This window comes from Microcebus murinus, chromosome 6, assembly GCF_040939455.1.
Source record: "Microcebus murinus isolate Inina chromosome 6, M.murinus_Inina_mat1.0, whole genome shotgun sequence".
Classification (NCBI taxonomy): domain Eukaryota; kingdom Metazoa; phylum Chordata; class Mammalia; order Primates; family Cheirogaleidae; genus Microcebus; species Microcebus murinus.
Window position 1 is genome coordinate 11,130,076 of NC_134109.1, and position 20,470 is coordinate 11,150,545.

Genomic DNA, 20,470 nt, shown 5'->3' on the forward strand with positions numbered 1-20,470 from the left:
AGGTGCCATAAGAAATGCATAGTTTCTAACCCAGCAATTCCACTTCTAGAATACACAGAAAATACCTGCGCCCTATGATGTTAGCAGCACTGCAATGCCCAGATAACCTCCAGGTGTAAAAGTTCGAATTTAAACCCTTAAAACGGGGGGGGGGGGGCGCTGACACGTTGAACTCTATAGAATATTTGATGACAATTAAATATGACGTTAAAGTTCTGGGAAAGTCAAAACGTGTGGGGAGGGAAAACAAATCAGTGGTCGCCACGGGCGGGGAGGGGGTGACTCTGACTCCAAAAGAGCTTGAGAGAACTGGGGGGACGAGGAGGAGGGGGTGCTAAAATGTTATGCACCTGAGCGGGTGGTTCCACGACTGTGAAAGTTCGCCCAAACTCATGGAAGTGTGCACGAAAAGGGTGAATTTTACTTTATGTAAATTACACCTCAATAAATTTGACTTAAAAAAAAAAATCTTGCTAAAGAATATTAAACAGCCCGGGGAAATGCAAATGGCAGGTTAAATAAGGCGAGCAGTTTGCAGAGCCCCGCGCAGCGTGACCGGAAGGCGGCGGGCGCGGGGCGCGTGTGCACCTCCAGGGGAGCCAGGACCGGACCGGAAGGGAAAGCTCCAGAGCGCGTCGGTGTCTCTCTCTGGAAGTGAAACGAAATGCCGTTTTGCTCCTGGCGTCCTGTTTGATGTGTGCAGCACACAATTTCGCAGCTCGGAACCGCGGGGCCCCGTTGCTACGGCTTTCAGGCGCTTTCGAGCGCGCGTTCCTCCGTGGCAGATCCATCCTGCAAGGGCGAACGCGCCCCGGGGAGACCCGGTGCGGGGTGGGCGGAAGACAGCGACGGGGACCTGGGCGTGGGGGCGGGGAGTGGGGCGACGCCCGCGCCGTGCTCGGGCCCCACTGCTGGCAGGGGAAGTGCTGCACGCCAGGTTTCCCTTCCTGAGCCGAGTGGGACCCGGACCGGCCTCAACGTGAGCGGTGAGTCCCGGGCCGGGGCTGGGCAGTGAGTGGGCAGGCCTCCCCCGACCCCAGCCCGCGAAGCGCCAGCGTGCGCTTACCTTCCCGGTCCCCTTCAACCTGCGGACGGTCGGACGGACGCGCTCCCCTCGCTCCCCTCCACCGCTCCCCCTGCTCTCGCTCTCTAGAGCTGGTGGTGGCTGCTGCGGTCGGAGGAGGTGAGTGACCTGGATCGTCTCCGTCGCCAGGAGTTTACCTGGCCCTTGTCCGGGGTGGCTGGGAGACCGTGGAGACACGGCTGCTGGGGGTTAAAAAACCTGGCTCACCCCCTCACCCTCCGCTCCCGGAGCTGCCTGGGTGAACCGCAGGGGCAGAGAGCAACGCTCGCCATACTCCACGGAAAAGCTCTCCCCCCATTCCGGTCCCAGCTTCTACTGTCGTCCTTATGTATAACGAGCGCATAAGGAAGATTTTGTTTCCAAGGGGGTTAAACATATTGACTGCCACACTAGAAAAAAATTTTTATTTTTCCTTGGGGCCACGGTATTTTACTATGAAAACAGAATAAAAACTTCAAAAACAAAATGATCCTTTCTAATTTAATGAAAACGTTATTTTTTTAAATTGTTTTCTGGGTGTCAGTTATATGCAACTTGAAAAATAGTTCACGTGGCCGGCAAGGTGAAGAGACGTGTGAGTTACATACATTTCACGAGGCCCCGGGCTCAAAACTAGTGTGAATTAAATGCAGCTCACATGGCAGTTGATGTGTTAACCTAAACACTACAATGCCTTATTTCACCCCCACATTCACACATGCACAAACCTGAGACACATTGAAGGACAGTGACTTTCCCAGCGTCACATAGCACTGGCTCAACACCTACCACCTCTTCTTCACCTTGGGACCCCACTCCAAGCTGCTATCTTCCAAACGCTCAAGCCAACGGTTCCCAGAAACTGTGGAGGAAGTCCTGAGGGGATCCCTTCCCCTGAGCCCCCCACCCCCATCCAGCTTCTCTCCCCCAACAACCCTGGCCATGGTGGCTGTTCCCCTGGTACTTGGTTCCTGGGCTTCACCGGGTCAGAAATTGCAGCCTCATCCACAGCAGCCAAATGATGTCTGCAGGGGCCATGGCCAATGGGGGTGGAGAGTCCTCGGGCGGCCTGGTGGCTACTCTGCAGTCAGTGGGTAAGTGCCTGGGGCAGGAGGACCAGAGCCAGGACAAGATGCAGCCCAGGGGCTGAGCCCAAGGGGAGATCCTCACCCTGCAGTCTGTGATCCTCAGCAGCAGGGTCCTTTGTCTTTCCCTCATCATGCCCTCAGGCTCCTTCTGGGTGAGGTTTAAAGTGAGAGTGGAGGGGTCAGGAGGTGCTGGGTAGGGAGTGGAGGGAAGGAAGCCCAGGGCACATGATACCTGGGCTCTGGGTTCAGCTCTACCCAAATCTGACACCAGGGAGACCTGGCCAGTCCCTCCCCTCTCTGGGCCTCTTGGCCGCCTGTGCAAAGTGAGGGACTTGCAGCTCTCAGGGTCTGTCTGTGGAGGACTCTACATCTCTCAGTTCCTAGGAGTCACCTGTGTTCTCCCTTTTGGCCACCTCCTGCATCCTCTGCTCTAAGAAGAGCCCTGGGGGGTTCAGGACGTGGAGGGAGATCAGGGTGGGATCTCTGGGCCTCAGGCCTCCTGAGCAGCCCTGGCCACTGCCCACTGCCCACTCCCCTGTGCTCACCTCCTTTTCCTCCCCAGGACTCTCCCTGTCATCCAAATTCCTCCTGGGCACTGCTGGGCCCATTTTTGGAGCCTAGTCGAAAGGTTTAAAAAAGTGAAAAAAGACACCTTCTTCTCCTCCCCTAGCTGGACCTGAGGCTAAAGAGGACCGCCCAAGAGAAAATGCACCCCAAGTGGAACCGCCAAAACCTGCACTCAAATCACATGAACATGACACATAAAGTCACCTGCAGATGTTCCTCCCCTGGCTTTGCTTCTTGCAGCTCTGGTTGGGGAGTTCTGAGCTGGAGGTTTCAAGGCCACCCATTCTCCCAGCCTGCATTGTCTTGGAGGGGCAGAGGGAGGTGACAGGTTGACCAAGCACAGAATCGGCAGGCAGGAGGCTTTCACTGGTCCCAGACTCACAAGGGATGGGCAGTATGGTGTGGGGCCATTCATGGTCCTTCTGTGGGCCTCAGTTTCCCCCTCATTCATTGTTGGGGTTGCAGGTTCCTGTTGGGAGGAAGGGATAGAGGGTAGCCAGGACACATTGAGAGCCACTGACCTCAGAGCCCTCTGTCCTTATTAATGGCAATAGTCATGTGGCATGAGCAGGACACTGCCCTTTCGTTGCCTGAGTTCAAAGTCCAGTTGGGAGGGCCACAAGCATACCAGCAGGAAAGAGCAGTGTGCCAATGTGGGGGCGCCTCGATGGAGCCTCGGCGGCGTCTCAGTGGCACAACAAGAAAAGAGTTCCCCCCCCCCCCTTCGTGTGAAGTAGGGTGAGGCAATTAGCGAACAGCACACATCTGTTTATACTCATACCTCTGGTTATCTCTTGGGTTGTCAAGAAAGGCAAAAGGGAGGTGGGATGCGCAGGGATTGCGCAGAATACAAAGAAAATTAATCACTTCTAAGGTCAGCTCATGACCAGCGCGTGATTAGTTTGTGCGTTGCTAGGGCCCTTTGGGGGGGGGATAAAAGGCACCCCGCAATTCAGGTCGGGGTCCTTGCCTGCGAGAGTGGCCACTGCGTTGGTGCTCTGGGGCTTGGACCCTGGCTAGCCAGAAAATAAACCTCCTCTTGTGTGATTGCATCCTCAATGTCTCTGCTTTTCTGTCCGGTGGGGCTGTGGAAGGTCGGTCCCTAACACCAAGTGTTACGTGTGGGCCCTGTGCACATGGAGGGGAGGTGACTGAGTCAGGAATGGTCACCCTGTGCCCGGAGTTGGCCACCCTACCAGCGCAAACAGGTCGCAAGGAGGGATCGTCGCAAGGAATGTGGAAATAAGAAATAAAGAAATGATATATTATAGACAGAGAAATGATTGAGACAGAGACGAAGAGCAGTTTAAAAGATGGGGGAGTCAGGAGTTCTCGGCTTCCCACAGACTGAGACCCTGAATGAAGTCCCGCATCAGTAGTTATTGGTACAGCAAATAGTTGTCTTTTGTTACAGAATTACGTATACAGTTCACTTTTTGAGGTTTCCAGGAGAACCTTACCTAATTCTGTCTACAAGAATAGACGGTTACACAATTTTTCAAACATAAGCATGTGAAGCTCTAAGTTAGAAACAGACCTAGCTGAGCCTACAAATTAAAGATAAAATGTATAAAATGAGAACACTGAATCTGTGTACTACTCTAATCTACTTCTTCTAAACACAGAGACATGTAGTCAAGAGTGAAGCAGGAATAGCCTTGAACTCTAGGACAGCTCCAGCTGCACGTTATCTGCTGGGCAGGCATTTATATCAGCTTCTCTGCCAAGGGGCCAAATCGAGCTTCTGCTTTGCAAAAATCCTCAAAGCGATGACCTGCACCAAAAGAAGAAATGCAAACATCCTTTCACAATGTCCCCCTTGTTGGAAGCAGCTTCTATTTTGTGAAGTAACATGTCCACAGATTCCTTCAAGGCAAAGACCTGCAAAACCCCTGAAACTTCTAACATCTCTTAGTCTATTTTCCAACAACCCTGCTGTGACTGGAAAGTCGAAAGGGAGATTGAGTTCACACATGAAGTTCTGCAAGCCTGACCACGTTCTCACCTGAAAACTCCTGTCTTTGTGCAGGCATGGGTGCCATGGCACACAGAGGTCGGAGCAATGAACTCTATGCCAGAATGCAACAGGACCCCTGGAACCCGGGGGGAGGGGGTCCCACCTTCATGAGTGGGGCTAGGGAAGAGACAAAGATGCAGCCCAGAACAATTGGGAGCTCTGGGTGACCTGACTTGAAGGGCTGTCTACCAGACCTCGGCTGGGATGGATACCTGTCCATCCTCCCAGACCCAGGTCAGACCCCAGTGCCTTCCTTGTGGAGGGGCTTAGACTTCTAGTTATTGCAGGAGCTTTTCCTGCTATTCCAATGAGGGCCTTCAGAGACTCTGAGGAATGCCCTGAAATTGAGGGCATTATTGGGGAATGTGTGCATTTTGTGGGGAAAAGTTTCACAGCTTTTATCAGATTTCCCAAGGCATCAAAGAAAGGGGCAAAGGAAAAAAAAATCACATATTGAAAGAATGAATACCCCAAGAGGTTTATTCCTATGGCTGGGTAGAGACCATACTTCACTGGCCCAAGTAGGAGCCACCTGAGAACACGAATGAGTTCAGTTGTTCAACTTTTTGTAATGTACACATAGGCTCATGATGTTGGTTCTCCTTGAAAACAAGAACTTGTCAGACTAGTGACAGCATAGGGCAGGGTGCACAAGGGTGTAGCGTCTCTGATTGTGTGATAGAGACACTGCCACATCCAAACCCTTCAGTGCCTCCCCAAAGCCCTCAGGATGAAATCCATGCCTTCCTCAACATGCCATCACATCCTCTGGGACCCAGGAGCCCTGGGCTGGCCTCTGGTGTGGCACTTATCTGACGGCATTGTTGATGGGCACCTGCCTGTTAGGCCATCCCCCAGTGGATCATGCATACTGCCTAGACACAGGCCAATTTATGTCCCTTAGGAGCCAACCCAGTGCCTGACCCCAGCACGTGTGATCAGAGGGTGTGTGGAGAGGAAGAAGGAATCAATGTGAGAGTGAATGTCCTGATGCCCTGGGGCAGAACCCATCCTAGGAGTGACAGTTTCTACAGGGCCTTGTTCTGAGAGGGATGGGACAAGGGCCTTGAAACAGAAAGGTCAGAGCCCCCTGACAAATTAACTTTTCCTGCAGGCTGCTGGGGAAAACAAGGCCTAGACCAGAGCAGTGGAGCCCAGAATGACTCTGGATGACCTTGGGATGGGGCAGTGACATTGCTGGGCCTGAGGAAGCCACTTGGGAAATAGTGACTGGATGTGCACAGGGTTGGGGCTAGGGGAGTGTGCAAGGACACGGACTTCTGGCTTTGGGGTAAGTGGCTCCATACAGGACGCCCTCCCCTGCCCCATCCCACCTCCTCAGAAGGACAGAGCCAAACACCCACCCTGCCTGGGGTCCTGAGGGTCATTTAGTTCCACTCCCCATTTTGAGGGCCAAACAGAGGCCCAGAGAGAAGGGGACCTGCCCAGGGTTCACACAAAGTGAGCAGCGGAGCAGAGACGGCTTCTGCCTCCCAGTTTAGATTCACTGGAGCCGCCACGCACAGCTGTCTGTGACGCCATGGTCAGGAAAGAGAACTGAGCCTGACACGCAGGGAGGAGTTCAACAATTGAATTTTATTCTTTATTTTCCTCTGGGGGTGCAGCATTGGGTTCATTGTGCCCCCAGGACGGGTCCCTGGCTGAGTCGGATGGCTGGCCACACCCCCTGCCATAGCGTGGTCCTCTTCTCCGCAGGGGCAGAGGGCTTTGCAGAGGCCACCACGCAGGTCACAAAGGCAGACTCAGGGAGACCAGCATGAGTGCGTGATGGGAAGAGTCAGGCCAGTCCTGGGGAAGAGGCGGCAGGTGAGAGAGACAAGCAGGCCAGGCAGCTCCGGGAGACAGAACTGTGGAGTCATAGACTCCAGGGCCTCTCAGGGGGGCCAGAGGCCTGGAGACCCCACCTGGCATCACCACCCCTCTTCCCAGAACCCTCAGGATGTCTCCTTTGGAAAGGGTTGCTGCAGGCGGCTACCCAGTGGCGTGAACCCCGGTGGTGGGTTCTCTGCTGAACCCCCAAGGTAGAGAGATGCCCCAAGCAACCTGGCAACTCTGCTTCAGACAGGATTGTCCTGACCCCAACCTGCCCCAGGCCAGGGCTCCTGCCTCCCTCAGAGTAGCCCAGAGAGACAATGTGGAGGTGAGACAAAGGAACAGGGCTGGGATGGCAGGGCTGAGACCGGGGCTTGGTCCTTGGAGGCTCTTGTCCTCCTCCTTGCCCTCCCCAGCAAGCCCTGCCCAGACACTTACTCAGTGACCTCAGAACAGCCCTCAGGCTGCCCACAGCAACTCTGGTGACAGTGGTGGCCGCTGCGGCCGTCATCCCGGTCATTAAGCCTGTAGCCATTCCTGCCCCAGGGAAGACGATGGCCTGGACCAGCACGGTCATAGCCGTGGAGACCACAGCTGCGAGGAAGAGGAGCTGGGTTGGGGGGTAGGCTCAGGGGAAGGAACCCACACTCTGGGTCAAGCTTGGGGAACCTCCGGGGCCTCAGAGGACGTGAGCCCTGAGTGCAGGAAGACCATGGGCACGGCCAGGAGGCGTGGTCCGGGGGTAGAGCCGGGTGAGGGAGCAGAGAGAGAAGCTGCCTCAGTGTCTCCCTCCATCAGACCCTGGAGCAACGGGGTGCTTCACCAGCTTCTCATCTTCACTGGGGAGCAAATCTTTTTATGGGAGCAAATCTTGCCCAGGAGAGAGCTAAGCAAGGAACACACCGTGGTGTCACCGCACAGCACATCGGAAGCCACTAGACCCAGGGGACCTGAGCCCACAGCTTCCCTCTAACGCATCTGCTGTGTTCACACTCTGCTGTTTCAACCCATGTCACCCTCGTGATCCAGTGGCCCTTTCTTCAGCAGAGGAAACAGAGGGTCAGAGGAGTGTAAAGACAAGGTCACACAGTGAAAGGTCAGAAAAGGCGAGATGGCCAGCACGCCTGGCTTTCCACACTGCAGGTCCCTGTCTGCAAGCTCCCTGTTTCGAGTTTCCAGCTCCTTATTTCTATTCCTTGTTTCCTGCTTATCTCTCTCATGCCCACGACTACCTGCATGCAGCTTCAGGACACCTGAGCCTGTACTGGGTCGGCTGCACCCCCCCCCCAACCTGAACCGGTCCACCTTCCCATGGGCAGGTGAGGACTTGGCCCCATCCCTGCAGAGACTCACCATTTTTAATCATAGTTGCAATTTTGCCTAGAAACCAAAAGAACATTCCGTGAGTGACACCACACTGGCCTCCCCTCCACTCTCTGAGCCAACTGCCACTGATCGGGAGGGGGCTGCCCAGGTTGGGCTTGGAGGAAGGAATGACCCTGCCTGGCTCTCCCTGCTTCACTCAGAGAAGCTGGACTTCTAGAGAAGGTGGGACTGCTGGACAGATGGCTTGTCCCAAATGGATCTGCATGTCCCGACCCAGTTGGCTGCCTGTCGGTACGTAGAGGGTTTACATCTGTCTGCCCAGAAAGGTAGGCCATCTCGAAGTAGGGGTTACAAGTCACGGGGGCATTTAGGAATTTTTCTAGTTGGCAACTGGTTGAAAGAGGTAAGCTCTGTCTAAAGCCCTGGCGGCAGTAGAAGGGAACGCTCCACTTAAGACAAGGGGGTCTCTGTCACGTGATGCTCTGCCAGATTCAGGTTGGAAAGTAAGCCACCTCGTACCAGGTTAATAAATCCCCTTTAATGAGATTTGATCGCTTATAGGGTTTGTAGGTGTGACTCACCAAACCTAGAAAGCAATTTGGGCAAGAGAAAAATAAAAGGGTCAGAGATCAGACCTCAGTGCTCTGGATCTGAGATGCAGCAGGACAGAGGGGTCCCGTCAACATAGTGAAAACCTACAGGAGGCCAATTCTGGGGGGAACCCAGGGGAAGTGAGAGCCAAAAGGAGCGGAACTGAGCTGCAGACCCCTCGGTCTAGGCAGAAGGAGGCCAGGCCTAGATGGGAGGGGACCTGCAGGGTGACCAGGGCTGAGACTTCTCAGAGGGAGAGCCACGCAGGACAGCTGGATGGGGGTGCAGTGAGGCAGCCCCCAACCCCCACTCACAGGTCCCTAGGCAGGACCCTGTGCTCACCCACGTGCCTCCTTGCCCCCAGTGCCAGTCTCTCCCAGGAACACTCACCCATGACGAAAGGCCAGCTGGGACACTGCCGACGCCCTGGGGTGAGGGAAGGAGGATGTTAGGGTGTCGGGGTTACCAAGGGACCTGCACTGGGAAGGGCTCTGGGGGCTTTTCTTTCCCAGGTAGGCTGCTTCCTTCCTCCTGAAGCCCCAGCGCCAACTCCTTACACACTGCTGGGACCCCCTTAGGTCTACAGGGAGCAATTTCAAAGCAAGAACATTAGGACATTGGACCAAGTACATTTTTAAGGCATATTGCTCTGTGAGGTGCCGGCTCTTACATATGTTATGCCACTAACAGGAGGAAGGTACGAGCCTACGCCCGTGTTATAGATGAGGAAACGTGGTCTGGCTTAGGGAGGGTAAGAGACTTGCTGGAGGTCAGAAGGCGTCTCTCAGCAAAGCGAGACCCCACATGGTCCAGCTGCCTCCAAGGCATGGGCTGGCGCTGCCCCAGACCCCTCTTCCCCTGCCCGCTTCACCCCCAACTACTCTCAAGGCCTGAGGGAGACCCGGGCATGGAGGAGGATCACCATCTCCAAGGTCCTGAGTCCAAGGGCAGGTGGGGGTCCAGTCCCTTTCCCTCCTGGACTCACCTGCTAGGATCACAGTCACCCTGAGAACAAAGAGCCCAGTGAGAGAGTGGATGTGCCGGCCTCCCTTCCACTGCCCGAACCCCCTCCCCACCCAAGGTGGGGGCCGCAGAGGGGCAGCCCCTACTGGCACCCCCAGTCTTACCCAGAGAAGGAGAATTCCAGAGAAGGTGGAACTGACACCAAGGTCTCGAGCTTATATGGCTCCTGAAAGGGCTGATTCCAGGGGTTTTTATCAGCTCCGCCCCCACTGGAGCAAGGTCTCAGACAATGCAGGCAGCAAATGAGAAAAGACTCAAATTCCAGGAAACAAAACAATGGACATCTTCCTCCGCAGTCTCAGAAGATGCAGGTGCAAATGAGAAAAGTTTCAATTTTCAGGAAACCGAAACCACGGACATCTTTCTCCTCTTTTCCAATCAAGGAAAAATCTGGATATTATAGACACCGTTACCCAGATTTGATCATTAGATATTGTATTCTTGTATCAAAATATCACATATACCCCATACATATGTTCAAATACTATGTATCCATAATAATTAAAAATAAAAAATTTTTTAAAAAAAGAAATGGGCCTTGGTCCCTATATCAATCATTGCCAGTCTATACATTACGCTTTGTCATTTAATTCAGGAACAGGAGGGTGCACTGCACTGTGCGTAATAAAGTTTATGAGAAATATGTTTGAAGTTTTATAATAAAAGGATAAATATTAGTTTCCAATGAAGTCAAGAAGGTGATTTCCAGAATAATCTTAGTCCTGAAAGTGGCCAGATGTTCAGTTGTTCAAAAAGTCTCTGCACAGGCTCCCCTTGCTAGACATTGACTAGGGACAGGACAGACTGAAATGCCCGTCCTGAGGGAGGTTACAAGCTAGTGAGGGCAAATTAAACAAGATAAGTAACCAGATACATTGAATGTTATTTGATGAGCCTAGAGGAGAAGGCCAGGCAGCATCGTGGGGAAAGTCATTCCAGGTGGAAGTGATGGCAGAGGGCCCAGGTGTGAGGAACATCAAGGGCTCCAGGGTGGCCGGAGCTGGTGAGCAAGGGAGACAGGCAAGGGCTGAGGTCACAGGGTATCGGGGGTCAGGCCATGTGAGGCCTCACCACCAGTGCAAGGATTTAGTCTCATGCCCTGAGTGAGACCAGGAGCACCGCAGGGCCTGAGGCAGAGAGGTGACATAGTCACCTTCACTCTGCCACTGCCTTGAGAACAGATGGAAGAGAAAGCACCAGGATTTCTCAAATTTACACGTAAGGATTCCACATGAGTGCTATGAAAATTGTAAGATTCAAAATGGAGTCAGTTGTGTCAAACCCTGGCAGATGGCACTGGGGAAGGGCAGGAAGGAAAGCCTCTCATGCATGGTTTCCCTGGTGACCATGAAGTAATACAAGGAATTCTTCCAAACCCCAGCTTATTACATGAGTCACATGAGGACAGTTAGCGGCACAATAATATCTGCATGACACATTGTCTCACAAACCCAATCCAACACTGCAAGGCCCTAATTGTAACTCTAAACTACAAGTCCTACCTAACAACTACTGACACTCACCAATCACAACTCACCAGCTCTTGCAAGATGCTGCCAGTGCCAGTAAACTTTCTTTCAAAACAATGTGCATTCCTCTTTCCCTTAAAAGACCCTAATCTTTTCCTTTGATCTTCAGACACACTGGAGGCCACCGTGCTCTGTACTGGATTGCGGTCTTACTTCTTGTATATTATTCCCAAATAAAACCTTTTTACTTAGACATTCGTCTCTCCCTGTTTGTTTATGTTGACAGTAGTGTGACATCAACATGTTTTTTTAGTGAGTTTACCCTGCACCAATGGCAATCTGCACCCCTGTTCAGAAATCCCCCCCTCACCCCAATGCAGCTGCAACATCAGCACCAGAGAATTTGCTAAATAGCATAATGACTGTATGTATGTGGCCTCAACAGTCTCCACATCCCTCCACAGTTTGGGTGGGGGTCATCCTGTTGCTGGGGCTGAAACACTTCTGGAGGCATGACACAGGCCAGCATGTGGACTTGATATTTACCCATCAATGCTATGAAATTTCAATAATAAATTCTATTTCTCTTTTCCAAAGTGTCTATGACCATCTTCTCTCAGCTACCCACAGAAGATTTCTTATTTCATTAAGAAGTTAGAACCAATCAGAAAATAAATCTCTACCCAACATCATATCCAGCTTTCGGCAACTGTACACATATACTCCGCCCTCCCTCCATAGCTGTGGATGAACTACCCCAGCTCCTAAAGATTTCATCCCCTCTTGTCTACTTAAAGATTTCATCCCCTCTTGCAACTGCCCACTCCCTCCCCTGAATTCGCAAGAACACACAACTGAGCTTAGTTGTGTCCCGGGGCTCTGACTCCAGATGCCTTAAGCAGGTCCAGCCCAGCCCAAGCCCAGCCCAAGCCTAGCCCAGGTGATGCAGGCAGCAAATGAGATAGGTTTTGTTTTTCAAGAAAACTGAAACCGCAGATATTTTCCTCGCCTCTTCCCCAGTTAAGAGGAAAATCTAGTTATTATAGAGCTGAATTTTCCATTCACTGTCTTGACCAACTGCCATTCACTTTCCCTGCTGTCCTCTTTCTCAGTTTATAGACTCGCTTGAAAGATGCTATGTTGTCCTGGAGCGGTGGCCTACACCTGTAATCCTAGCATTCTTGGAGGCCAAGGCAGGCGGATTGCTGGAGGTCAGGAGTTCAAAACCAGTCTGAGCAAGGGAGAACCCGCCTTTACTATAAATAGAAAGAAATTAATTGGTTAAGTAACATATATAGAAAAAATTTGCCGGGCATGGTGGTGCATGCCTGTAGTCCCAGCTACTCGGGAGGCTGAGGCAGCAGGATTGCTTGAGCCCAGGAGTTTGAGGTTGCAGTGAGCTTAGGCTGATGCCAGGGCACTCACTCTAGCCTTGGCAACAAAGCAAGACTCTGTCTCAAAAGAAAAAAAAAGAAAAAAAGATGCACTGTTTATAATATTAACATAAACTATCTTCAGACATCTAAAAAGCTATAGATGATAATATAACACTTATGTACCCACCACTCCGCTCAAGAACTCAAACATTACAGAAACAATTAAAACAACCTGAGAATCTTTTCCTAAACTTTCTCTGCTCCCCTCTCTAGGATTTATAGCTGGTTTTTCTCACGCATGTTTTTATACGTTTCCCATATAAAATGTTAAATGTAGAACTTCCTTCCATTGGTTGGATGCTCATTGGCATTTCAGCACAAGGTCAAAGGCAGGGAACAGTCAGGATCATGTGCCAAGAACCTCCCCTTCCTAACCTTTCCCCAGAGGTCATGTTGAGAAACTGTACAACTAGTTCTAAAAGAAGTAGAGGAAATAATTAGGGCGTTGAGATTGCAGAGAAAGGAAAGGGAAAGAGGGTGAAAGAGAGAAGGAGAGGGGGTTGGTGGGCTGTACTTTTCCCTGAGCCCCATGGATGAGAGAAGGGGAGATGCTCTGCCTGCCCAGAGCTAATTGGGGCTCACTTGGAAAGCTTGACTTGAATCTCTTGGAATCTGAGGGGGAGGAGGACAGTGTCCGAGTTGGGCTTATAAAGTCTAAAGGCAGGAGATGACGGTTAGAGGGCTGCCCTGAGAAGGGAGGGTAAGGAGGTTACTCTGCAGGGTGAGCCGCCCCTCTAGAGTTTGGCACCATGTGTCCCCTGGGCCTGACCTGGCACCTGCCCAACGGAGCTGAGAAGCATTTGGTCATGGCACTGCCCCGAGTGTCGGGAGGGAACCAACAGGGCTGGGCTGTTGGAGAGCAGCCGCCAAGGGGTCCAGCCTGGGAGGCCTCCTGTGACCAAGGACCCTGTGGTGACAGACCCCTGCTGACCAAGGACAGAAGAGGTAGCGGTTCGAATCTTCCCCAGCAGAGGGCGCCAAAGACAGCGCGATGCGGCACGGAGGCGGGTCTTGCTGACTGACAAGCACCGCCCTGAGGCTGTGTGCCTGTCAACATCCAGTATTTGAACCCTCAGAGCAACCTCATGAAGAGGTACTGTTATCCCATTTCACAGATGAGCCGGTGAGTCCCGGGGAGCTTCTTTGCCAACTCCCCACGGGGCCCTCCCAATGGCCATTTTGCCTGATGGCCTATGCTCTTCCCTGCCCTAGTGCTGTGGACCCTTCTCTTTCCCAGCCACCCGCCCATCCCACCTCCGCATCCATTGCCTCTGTCTGCAGGTGTCTCTGCACCTAGGTGGGTATTTCTCTTGGCTGGGTTTGCCTGGGTCCCTGCAAGACAACTCAAGTCCCTTCCCTCTGCAGAGCCTCCAGGCAACCCTGAGCAAGGCAGCCCTCTCAGCCTGCCGGTACCAACAGCCCCAGCCTGTGCCTGGACATCCCCTGCTCACACGAGAATGGACAGCACTAGAAAGTCTCTGTCAGGCGAGTGGCAGATACAGGCCTAAGGATCTCACGGGCTGGGAGATCCCCCCTGGGCTCGGAGAGAGGAAGCCTCCTCCATAGCAGCCAAGTTGTGTCTGCAGGGGCCATTGCCAATGGGGGTGGAGAGTGCTCGAGTGGCCTGGTGGCTACTCTGCAGTCAGTGGGTAAGTGCCTGGGGCAGGAGGACCAGAGCCAGGACAAGATGCAGCCGAGGGGCTGAGCCCAAGGAGAGATCCTCTCCCTATAGTCTGCAATTGTCAGGAGCAGAGTCCTTTGTCTCTCCCTCACCATGCCCTCAGGCTCCTTCTGGGTGAGGTTGAAAGTGAGTGTGGAGGGGTCAGAGGGCACTGGGCTGGGAGTGGAGGGAAAGGGGCCCAGGGCACATGATGCCTGGGTTCTGGGTTCAGCTCTACCCAAATCTGACACCATGGAGACCTGGCCAGTCCCTCCCCTCTCTGGGCCTCTTGGCCACCTGTGCAAAGTGAGGGACTTGCAGCTCTCAGGGTCTGTCTGTGGAGGACTCTACATCTCTCAGTTCCTAGGAGTCACCTGTGTTCTCCCTTTCGGCTGCCTCCTGCATCCTCTGCCCCAAGCAGAGCCCTGGGGGTTTCGGGACGTGGAGGAGGATCAAGGTGGGATCTCTGGGCCTCAGGCCTCCTGAGCAGCCCCGGCCACTGCCCAGTGCCCACTCCCCTGCGCTCACCTCCTTTTCCTCCCCAGGGTCAGCTGGACTCTCCCTGTCATCCAAATTCCTCCTGGGCACTGCTGGGCCCATTTTTGGAGCCTAGTCGAAGAGTTTAAAAAAGTGAAAAAAGACACCTTCTTCTCCTCCCCCAGCTGGACCTGAGGCTAAAGAGGACCAGCCAAGAGAAAATGTACCCCAAGTGGAACCTCCAAAACCTGCACTCAAATCAGATGAACGTGACGCATATAGTCACCTGCAGATGTTCCTCCCCTGGCTTTGCTTCTTGCAGCTCTGGTTGGGGAGTTCTGAGCTGGAGGTTTCAAGGCCACTCATTCTCCCAGCCTGCATTGTCCTGGAGGGGTAGAAGGAGGTGACAGGTTGACCAAGCACAGAATCAGCAGGCAGGAGGATTTTATTGGTCCCAGACACACAAGGGATGGGCAGTATGGTGTGGGGCCATTCATGGGTCTTCTGTGGGCCTCAGTTTCCCCCTCATTCATTTTTGGGGTTGCAGGTTCCTGTTGGGAGGAAGGGATAGAAGGCAGCCAGGACACATTGTGAGCCACTGACCCTGAGCCCTCTGTCCTTATTAATGGCAGTAGTCATGCGGCATGAGCAAGACACTGCCCTTTCCTTGCCTGAGTTCAAAGTCCAGTTGGGAGGGCCATAGGCACGCAAGCAGGAAAAGGAAGTGTGCAAAGTGTGGGATGGGGGCCAGGAACTCAATGCCAGAATGGAAATAGGCCCTCTGCAACTGGAAGATCCCAGGATCATGAGTGGGGATGGGGAGGATATCAGGACACATGGCAAAACAATTGGGAGCTCTGGGTAACCTGCCTTGAAGGGCTGTCTACCAGGCCTCGGCTGGGCTGCACACCCGTCCATCCTTCCAGATCCAGGTGAGACCCCAGTGCCTTCCTTGTGTGGGGGGCTTAGACTTCCAGTCATTGCAGGAGCTTTTCCTGCTATTCGAATGAGGGCCTTCAGAGACTCTGAGGAATGTCCTGGAATTGAGGGCATTATTTGGAGAATGTGTGCATTTTGTGGGGAGAAGTTTCACAGCTTTTATCAGATTTCCCAAGGCATCATAGAAAGGGGCAAAGGAAAAAAAATCACATATTGAAAGAATGAATACCCCAAGAGGTTTATTCCTATGGCTGGGTAGAGACCATGCTTCACTGACCCAAGTAGGAACCACTTGAGAACACGAATAAGTTGAGTTGTTCAACGTTTTGAAATGTACACATAGGCTGATGATGTTGGTTCTCCTTGGAAACCAAGAACTTGTCAGACTAGTGACAGCATAGGACAGGGTGCACAAGGCTGTAGCGTCTCTGATTGTGTGATGGAGACACTGCCACATCCAAACCCTTCAGTGCCTCCCCAAAGCCCTCAGGAAGAAATCCATGCCTTCCTCATCATGCCATCAAATCCTCTGGGCCCCCAGAACCCTGAGCTGGCCCCTGGTGTAGCATTTATCTGAAGTCATTGTTGATGGGTACCTGCCTGTTGGTCCATAGCCAGTGGACCCTGCGTACTGCCTAGACAAAGGCCAAGTCATGTCCCTTAGCAGCCAACCCAGTGCCTGACCCCAGCACGTGTGATCAGAGGGTGTGTGGAGAGGAAGAAGGAATCAATGTGAGAGTGAATGTCCTGATGTCCTGGAGTAGAACCCATCCTAGGGATGACAAGTTTCTACAGAGCCTTGTCCTGAGAGGGATAGGACATGTAGGGACAAGGGCCTTGAAACAGAAAGGTCAGAGCCCTCTGACAATTTAACTTTTCCTGCAGGCTGCTGGGGAAAACAAGGCCAAAGACAGGGCAGTGGAGCCCAGAGTGACTCTGGATCTTGACCTTCAGATGGGGCAGTGACATTGCTGAGCCTGAGGAAGCCACTTGGGAAATAGTGACTGGATGTGCACAGGGTTGGGGCTAGGGGAGTGTGCAAGGACACGGACTTCTGGCTTTGGGGTAAGTGGCTCCATACAGGACGCCCTCCCCTGCCCCATCCCACCTCCTCAGAAGGACAGAGCCAAACACCCACCCTGCCTGGGGTCCTGAGGGTCATTTAGTTCCACTCCCCATTTTGAGGGCCAAACAGAGGCCCAGAGAGAAGGGGACCTGCCCAGGGTTCACACAAAGTGAGCAGCGGAGCAGAGACGGCTTCTGCCTCCCAGTTTAGATTCACTGGAGCCGCCACGCACAGCTGTCTGTGACGCCATGGTCAGGAAAGAGAACTGAGCCTGACACGCAGGGAGGAGTTCAACAATTGAATTTTATTCTTTATTTTCCTCTGGCGGTGCAGCATTGGGTTCATTGTGCCCCCAGGACGGGTCCCTGGCTGAGTCGGATGGCTGGCCACACCCCCTGCCATAGCGTGGTCCTCTTCTCCTCAGGGGCAGAGGGCTTTGCAGAGGCCACCACGCAGGTCACAAAGGCAGACTCAGGGAGACCAGCATGAGTGCGTGACGGGAAGAGTCAGGCCAGTCCTGGGGAAGAGGCGGCAGGTGAGAGAGACAAGCAGGCCAGGCAGCTCCGGGAGACAGAACTGTGGAGTCATAGACTCCAGGGCCTCTCAGGGGGGCCAGAGGCCTGGAGACCCCACCTGGCATCACCACCCCTCTTCCCAGAACCCTCAGGATGTCTCCTTTGGAAAGGGTTGCTGCAGGCGGCTACCCAGTGGCGTGAACCCCGGTGGTGGGTTCTCTGCTGAACCCCCAAGGTAGAGAGATGCCCCAAGCAACCTGGCAACTCTGCTTCAGACAGGATTGTCCTGACCCCAACCTGCCCCAGGCCAGGGCTCCTGCCTCCCTCAGAGTAGCCCAGAGAGACAATGTGGAGGTGAGACAAAGGAACAGGGCTGGGATGGCAGGGCTGAGACCGGGGCTTGGTCCTTGGAGGCTCTTGTCCTCCTCCTTGCCCTCCCCAGCAAGCCCTGCCCAGACACTTACTCAGTGACCTCAGAACAGCCCTCAGGCTGCCCACAGCAACTCTGGTGACAGTGGTGGCCGCTGCGGCCGTCATCCCGGTCATTAAGCCTGTAGCCATTCCTGCCCCAGGGAAGACGATGGCCTGGACCAGCACGGTCATAGCCGTGGAGACCACAGCTGCGAGGAAGAGGAGCTGGGTTGGGGGGTAGGCTCAGGGGAAGGAACCCACACTCTGGGTCAAGCTTGGGGAACCTCCGGGGCCTCAGAGGACGTGAGCCCTGAGTGCAGGAAGACCATGGGCACGGCCAGGAGGCGTGGTCCGGGGGTAGAGCCGGGTGAGGGAGCAGAGAGAGAAGCTGCCTCAGTGTCTCCCTCCATCAGACCCTGGAGCAACGGGGTGCTTCACCAGCTTCTCATCTTCACTGGGGAGCAAATCTTTTTATGGGAGCAAATCTTGCCCAGGAGAGAGCTAAGCAAGGAACACACCGTGGTGTCACCGCACAGCACATCGGAAGCCACTAGACCCAGGGGACCTGAGCCCACAGCTTCCCTCTAATGCATCTGCTGTGTTCACACTCTGCTGTTTCAACCCATGTCACCCTCGTGATCCAGTGGCCCTTTCTTCAGCAGAGGAAACAGAGGGTCAGAGGAGTGTAAAGACAAGGTCACACAGTGAAAGGTCAGAAAAGGCGAGATGGCCAGCACGCCTGGCTTTCCACACTGCAGGTCCCTGTCTGCAAGCTCCCTGTTTCGAGTTTCCAGCTCCTTATTTCTATTCCTTGTTTCCTGCTTATCTCTCTCATGCCCACGACTACCTGCATGCAGCTTCAGGACACCTGAGCCTGTACTGGGTCGGCTGCACCCCCCCCCCCAACCTGAACCGGTCCACCTTCCCATGGGCAGGTGAGGACTTGGCCCCATCCCTGCAGAGACTCACCATTTTTAATCATAGTTGCAATTTTGCCTAGAAACCAAAAGAACATTCCGTGAGTGACGCCACACTGGCCTCCCCTCCACTCTCTGAGCCAACTCCCACTGATCGGGAGGGGGCTGCCCAGGTTGGGCTTGGAGGAAGGAATGACCCTGCCTGGCTCTCCCTGCTTCACTCAGAGAAGCTGGACTTCTAGAGAAGGTGGGACTGCTGGACAGATGGCTTGTCCCAAATGGATCTGCATGTCCCGACCCAGTTGGCTGCCTGTCGGTACGTAGAGGGTTTACATCTGTCTGCCCAGAAAGGTAGGCCATCTCGAAGTAGGGGTTACAAGTCACGGGGGCATTTAGGAATTTTTCTAGTTGGCAACTGGTTGAAAGAGGTAAGCTCTGTCTAAAGCCCTGGCGGCAGTAGAAGGGAACGCTCCACTTAAGACAAGGGGGTCTCTGTCACGTGATGCTCTGCCAGATTCAGGTTGGAAAGTAAGCCACCTCGTACCAGGTTAATAAATCCCCTTTAATGAGATTTGATCGCTTATAGGGTTTGTAGGTGTGACTCACCAAACCTAGAAAGCAATTTGGGCAAGAGAAAAATAAAAGGGTCAGAGATCAGACCTCAGTGCTCTGGATCTGAGATGCAGCAGGACAGAGGGGTCCCGTCAACATAGTGAAAATCTACAGGAGGCCAATTCTGGGGGGAACCCAGGGGAAGTGAGAGCCAAAAGGAGCGGAACTGAGCTGCAGACCCCTCGGTCTAGGCAGAAGGAGGCCAGGCCTAGATGGGAGGGGACCTGCAGGGTGACCAGGGCTGAGACTTCTCAGAGGGAGAGCCACGCAGGACAGCTGGATGGGGGTGCAGTGAGGCAGCCCCCAACCCCCACTCACAGGTCCCTAGGCAGGACCCTGTGCTCACCCACGTGCCTCCTTGCCCCCAGTGCCAGTCTCTCCCAGGAACACTCACCCATGACGAAAGGCCAGCTGGGACACTGCCGACGCCCTGGGGTGAGGGAAGGAGGATGTTAGGGTGTCGGGGTTACCAAGGGACCTGCACTGGGAAGGGCTCTGGGGGCTTTTCTTTCCCAGGTAGGCTGCTTCCTTCCTCCTGAAGCCCCAGCGCCAACTCCTTACACACTGCTGGGACCCCCTTAGGTCTACAGGGAGCAATTTCAAAGCAAGAACATTAGGACATTGGACCAAGTACATTTTTAAGGCATATTGCTCTGTGAGGTGCCGGCTCTTACATATGTTATGCCACTAACAGGAGGAAGGTGCGAGCCTACGCCCGTGTTATAGATGAGGAAACGTGGTCTGGCTTAGGGAGGGTAAGAGACTTGCTGGAGGTCAGAAGGCGTCTCTCAGCAAAGCGAGACCCCACACGGTCCAGCTGCCTCCAAGGCATGGGCTGGCGCTGCCCCAGACCCCTCTTCCCCTGCCCGCTTCACCCCCAACTACTCTCAAGGCCTGAGGGAGACCCGGGCATGGAGGAGGATCACCATCTCCAAGGTCCTGAGTCCAAGGGCAGGTGGGGGTCCAGTCCCTTTCCCTCCTGGACTCACCTGCTAGGATCACAGTCACCCTGAGAACAAAGAGCCCAGTGAGAGAGTGGATGTGCCGGCCTCCCTCCCATTGCCCGAACCCCCTCCCCACCCAAGGTGAGAGCCACAGAGGGGCAGCCCCTGCTGGCACCCCCAGTCTTACCCAGAGAAGGAGAGTTCCAGAGAAGGTAGAACTGACACCGAGGTCTCGAGCTTATATGGCTCCTGAAAGGGCTGATTCCAGGGGTTTTTATCAGCTCCGCCCCCACTGGAGCAAGGTCACAGACAATGCACGCAGCAAATGAGAAAAGACTCAAATTCCAGGAAACAAAACAATGGACATCTTTCTCCGCAGTCTCAGAAGATGCAGGTGCAAATGAGAAAAGTTTCAATTTTCGGGAAACCGAAACCACGGACATCTTTCTCCTCTTTTCCAATCAAGGAAAAATCTGGATATTATAGACACCGTTACCCTGATTTGATCATTAGATA

General features: G+C 53.7%; 3 long non-coding RNA genes across 5 annotated transcripts; 1 reads left to right on the forward strand and 2 right to left on the reverse strand.

The window, feature by feature from the left end:
* Nucleotides 1–6,311: 6,311 nt before the first annotated feature.
* On the reverse strand, nucleotides 6,312–9,814 carry LOC105856764 (uncharacterized). 2 transcript variants are annotated; one of them, XR_001147313.3, is made up of 6 exons: nucleotides 9,613–9,814; nucleotides 9,471–9,490; nucleotides 8,876–8,911; nucleotides 7,922–7,948; nucleotides 7,007–7,162; nucleotides 6,312–6,544 (listed from the first exon to the last, which is right to left on the reverse strand). It is a non-coding gene; the product is annotated as an uncharacterized LOC105856764 (long non-coding RNA). The 2 variants fall into 2 exon arrangements; XR_012919680.1 differs by lacking the exon at nucleotides 7,922–7,948 and having other exon boundaries at nucleotides 9,613–9,812.
* Nucleotides 9,815–13,996: 4,182 nt separating this feature from the next.
* On the forward strand, nucleotides 13,997–14,852 carry LOC105856762 (uncharacterized). Its single transcript, XR_012919613.1, has 2 exons — nucleotides 13,997–14,062; nucleotides 14,619–14,852. It is a non-coding gene; the product is annotated as an uncharacterized LOC105856762 (long non-coding RNA).
* A 1,986-nt stretch (nucleotides 14,853–16,838) lies between these two features.
* On the reverse strand, nucleotides 16,839–20,259 carry LOC142871434 (uncharacterized). Of its 2 annotated transcripts, XR_012919681.1 has the most exons (6): nucleotides 20,142–20,259; nucleotides 20,000–20,019; nucleotides 19,405–19,440; nucleotides 18,451–18,477; nucleotides 17,535–17,690; nucleotides 16,839–17,072 (listed from the first exon to the last, which is right to left on the reverse strand). It is a non-coding gene; the product is annotated as an uncharacterized LOC142871434 (long non-coding RNA). The 2 variants fall into 2 exon arrangements; XR_012919682.1 differs by lacking the exon at nucleotides 18,451–18,477.
* Between the last annotated feature and the right edge of the window lie 211 nt (nucleotides 20,260–20,470).